Here is a 5228-nt window from a genome sequence, read left to right on the forward strand (position 1 = left end):
TTCTATCCTTCTTCTATTACTACATTTCGAAAACTACATAACTATTTTATATCTGCCTGACTGAGATTTACAAGGTGACCATAGCTTGCTTCATACCAACAATCTCCGTGGGATTCGACCCTTACTCACGTAAGGTATTACTTGGACGACCCAGTGCACTTGCTGGTTAGTTATGCGAAGTTGTGAAGATATGTTTAGACCATGGTTCTGTGCATCCGTTTTTGGTGCCATCGCCAGGGAATCAATTTCGAACAATAATTCACAACCTGAGTAACAATTTCGCATACTATGTTTTTGGCGCCGTTGCCGGGGATTGTTCGAGTTTGGACAACTGATGGTTGATCTTGTTGCTCAGATTAGGTAATTTTCTTTTTGTTTTGTTTTCAAAAATTTTTTCAAAAATCTTTCAAAACTTTCTCCTTTGTTTTCGAAAAAAATTTTAAAATAAAAATGTTTTCAAAAAAATTTTATAATTTTATTCAAAATTCTTAAGAATGAATTCTAGTGTTTCATGAAGCATGTAAAGCCATGTCTAAATTCATTTGGACTGAGGCTTCCAATTTGTTATCAAGAGCAAGCTAGTTGGTGCTAATCCACCCACTGCTGTTCATGATCTACCTGTTACATGCGAAAGCTTGGCTGGCTATTAAGCCATGCCTGACCCTTTGATTGGAGCTTTAGACTAAAGAGCATAAGATTCCTGGAATTCATATTAAAAATTTTGGAATCCTTATTTTTCTTTTTCAAAATGATTTTTGAAAAAAAATTAAAAGAAAATACAAAAAAAATCATAAAATCATAAAAAATTCAAAAATATTTTTTGTGTTTCTTGTTTGAGTCTTGAGTCATGTTATAAGTTTGGTGTCAATTGCATATTCATCTTGCATTTTTCGAAAAATCCATGCATTCATAGTGTTCTTCGTGATCTTCAAGTTGTTCTTGGTAAGTCTTCTTGTTTGATCTTGATGTTTTCTTGTTTTGTGTCTTTTCTTGTTTTTCATATGCATTCTTGGATTCTTAGTGCCTAAGCATTAAAGATTTCTAAGTTTGGTGTCTTGCATGTTTTCTTTGCATTAAAAATTTTTCAAAAATGTGTTCTTGATGTTCATCATGATCTTCATAGTGTTCTTGGTGTTCATCTTGACATTCATAGCATTCTTGCATGCATTCATTGTTTTGATCCATAACTTTCATGCATTGAATCATTTTCATGTTTTTCTCTCTCATCATTAAAAATTCAAAAATAAAAAAAATATCTTTCCCTTTTTCTCTCTTAAAATTTCGAAAATTAGATTTGACCTTTTCAAAAATTTTTAAAAATCTAGTTGTTTTTATGAGTAAAATCAAATTTTCAATTAAAAAATCTTATCTTTTTCAAAATCTTTTTCAAAAATCAAATCTTTTTCATTTTTCTTAGTTATTTTCGAAAAATTATAAAAATATTTTTCAAAAATCTTTTTCTTAATTTTATATCAAATTTTCGAAAATAACAATAGCAACTAATGTTTTGATTCAAAAATTTTAAGTTTGTTTCTTGCTTGTTAAGAAAGATTCAAACTTTGAGTTCTAGAATCATATCTTGTGATTTCTTGTGAATCAAGTCATTAATTGTGATTTTAAAAATCAAATCTTTTTCAAAACTAATTTCAATCATATCTTTTCAAAAAAATATCTTCTTATCTTATCTTTTTTCAAAAATTTGATTTTAAAATATCTTTTCTAACTTCTTATCTTCTTATCTTTTCAAAATTGATTTTCAAATTTGTTTCAACTAACTAACTAACTTTTTGTTTGTTTCTTATCTTTTTCAAAACTACCTAACTAACTCTCTCTCTCTAAATTTCGAAAATATCTTCCCTCTTTTTCAAAAATTCTTTTTAATTAACTAATTAATTTAATTTTTTATTTTAATTTTCGAAAATTACTAACCTTTTTCAAAAACTATTTTCGAAAATCACTAACTCTTTTTCAAAAATAATTTTCGAAAATCCTTCTCTCTCATCTCCTTTTGTTTATTCATCTACTAACATCTCTTCCTCACATCACCCACCAAAAATCTGAACTCCCTTTCTCTCTCTGAGTTCAGATTTTCTTCTTCTTTTATTCAACTAACAATAAGGAACCTCTTTACTGTGACATAGAGAATTCCTCTTCTTTTCTTGTTCTCTTCTCTTTCTTATGAGCAGGAACAAGGAAAAAGGCATTCTTGTTGAAGCTGATCCAGAACCTGAAAGGACTCTGAGAGGAAACTTAGAGAAGCTAAATTACAACAACCCAGAGACAACCTTATTGAAAATTTTGAACAAGTAAAGGAGATGGCAGCCAAACCCAACAACAATAACGCAAGGAGAATGCTTGGTGACTTTACTGCACCAAATTCCAATTTACATGGAAGAAGCATCTCCATTCCTGCTATTGGAGCAAACAATTTTGAGCTTAAACCTCAATTAGTTTCTCTGATGCAGCAGAACTGCAAGTTTCATGGACTTCCATCTGAAGATCCTTTTCAGTTTTTAACTGAATTCTTGCAGATATGTGATACTGTTAAGACTAATGGAGTAGATCCTGAAGTCTACAGGCTCATGCTTTTCCCTTTTGCTGTAAGAGACAGAGCTAGAGTGTGGTTGGACTCTCAACCCAGAGATAGCCTGAACTCTTGGGATAAGCTGGTCACGGCTTTCTTAGCCAAGTTCTTTCCTCCTCAAAAGCGGAGCAAGCTTAGAGTGGATGTTCAAACCTTCAAACAAAAAGATGGTGAATCCCTCTATGAAGCTTGGGAAAGATACAAACAGTTGACCAAAAAGTGTCCTTCTGACATGCTTTCAGAATGGACCATCCTGGATATATTCTATGATGGTTTATCTGAGCTATCAAAGATGTCATTGGACACTTCTGCAGGTGGATCCATTCACCTAAAGAAAACACCTGCAGAAGCTCAAGAACTCATTGACATGGTTGCTAATAACCAGTTCATGTACACTTCTGAGAGGAACCCTGTGAGTAATGGGACGCCTCAGAAGAAGGGAGTTCTTGAAGTTGATACTTTGAATGCCATATTGGCTCAGAACAAAATATTGACTCAGCAAGTCAATATGATTTCTCAGAGTCTGAATGGAATGCAAGCTGCATCCAACAGTACTCAAGAGGCTTCTTATGAAGAAGAAGCTTATGATCCTGAGAACCCTGCAATAGCAGAGGTAAATTACATGGGTGAACCATATGGAAACACCTATAATCCATCATGGAGAAATCATCCAAATCTCTCATGGAAGGATCAAAGGCCTCAACAAGGCTTTAATAATGGTGGAAGAAACAGGTTTAACAATAATAAACCTTTTTCATCATCCACTCAGCAATAGACAGAGAACTCTGAACAAAATACCTCTAATTTACAAACTTAGTCTCTGATCTATCCAAGGCCACTGTAAGTTTCATGAATGAAACAAGGTCTTCCATTAGAAATTTGGAAGCACAAGTGGGCCAGCAGAGTAAAAGGATCACTGAAATCCCTCCTAGTACTCTCCCAAGCAATACAGAAGAGAATCCAAAAGGAGAGTGCAAGGCCATTGACATAAGCACCATGGCCGAACCTGTAAGGGAAGGAGAGGACGTGAATTCCAAGGAGGAAGACCTCCTGGGACGTCCAGTGATCAATAAGGAGCTTCTCTCTGAGGAACCAAAGGACTCTGAGGCTCATCTAGAGACCATAGAGATTCCATTGAACCTTCTTATGCCATTCATGAGCTCTGATGAGTATTCCTCTTCTGAAGAGAATGAGGATGTTACTGAAGAGCAAGCTGCCAAGTTCCTTGGTGCAATCATGAAGCTAAATGCCAAATTATTTGGTATTGAAACTTGGGAAGATGAACCTCCCTTGTTCACCAATGAACTAAGTGATCTGGATCAACTGACATTGCCTCAGAAGAGACAGGATCCTGGAAAGTTTATAATACCTTGTACCATAGGCACCATGATCTTTAAGGCTCTGTGTGACCTTGGTTCAGGAATAAACCTCATGCCCCTCTCTGTAATAGAGAAACTGGAAATCTATGGGGTGTAAGCTGCTAAAATCTCATTAGAGATGGCAGAAAATTCAAGAAAACAGGCTTATGGACAAGTAGAGGACGTGTTAGTAAAGGTTGAAGGCCTTTACATCCCTACTGATTTTATAGTCCTGGATACTGGAAAGGAAGAGGATGAATCCATCATCCTAGGAAGACCTTTCCTAGCCACAGCAAGAGCTGTGATTGATGTGGACAGAGGAGAATTGATCCTTCAATTAAATGAGGACAACCTTGTGTTTACAACTTAAGGATCTCTCTCTGCATCCATAGAGAGGAAGCATAAAAAACTTCTCTCATAGCAGAGTCAACCAAAGCCCCCACAGTCAAACTCTAAGTTTGGTGTTGGGAGGTCTCAACAAAGCTCTGCACATCTGTGAGGCTCCATGAGAGCCCACCGTCAAGCTATTAACATTAAAGAAGCGCTTGTTGGGAGGCAACCCAATGTTTAATTATCTAATTTTATTTTTTGTTTTTCATGTTTTATTAGGTTCACGATCATGTGGAGTCACAAAATAAATATAAAAATTGAAAACGGAATCAAAAACAGCAGAAGAAAAATCACACCCTGGAGGAAGACCTTACTGGCGTTTAAACGCCAGTAAGAAGCATGTTTTGGGCATTCAACGCCAGAACAGAGCATGGTTCTGGCGCTGAACGCCAGAAATGGGCAGCATCTGGGCATTTGAATGCCAGAAATACACCCTGGAGAAGAGCTGGCGCTGAACGCCCAGAACAAGCACCAACCTGGCGCTGAACGCCCAGAGTTGTGTGCAAGGGCATTTTACATGCCTAATTTGGTGCAAGGTTGTAAATCCTTGAACACCTCAGGATCTGTGGACCCCACAGGATCCCCACCTACCTCCACTCACTTCTTCTCACCCCTCTTTCACACAATCCCATAAACACTCTTCCCCAAAACCCTTCACCAATCACCTCAATCTCTCTTCCCCATCACCTCTTCACCACTCACATCCATCCACTCTTCCCCATAAACCTACCTCATAAACTCCACCTACCTTCAAAATTCAAAATCAATTTCCCACCCAAACCCACCCTAAATGGCCGAACCTTCACCCCCTCCCATCCCTATATATAACCCTCCATTCTTCCTCATTTTCACACAACACAACCCTCTCTTCTCTTCTTGGCCGAAACACAACCCCT

General features: G+C 36.7%; 1 non-coding gene across 1 annotated transcript; it reads right to left on the reverse strand.

The window, feature by feature from the left end:
* Positions 1–2714: 2714 nt before the first annotated feature.
* On the reverse strand, positions 2715–2822 carry LOC112730778 (small nucleolar RNA R71). Its single transcript, XR_003166588.1, has one exon. It is a non-coding gene; the product is annotated as a small nucleolar RNA R71 (small nucleolar RNA).
* Positions 2823–5228: the final 2406 nt, after the last annotated feature.

Source organism: Arachis hypogaea, chromosome 12, assembly GCF_003086295.3.
Source record: "Arachis hypogaea cultivar Tifrunner chromosome 12, arahy.Tifrunner.gnm2.J5K5, whole genome shotgun sequence".
NCBI lineage: Eukaryota > Viridiplantae > Streptophyta > Magnoliopsida > Fabales > Fabaceae > Arachis > Arachis hypogaea.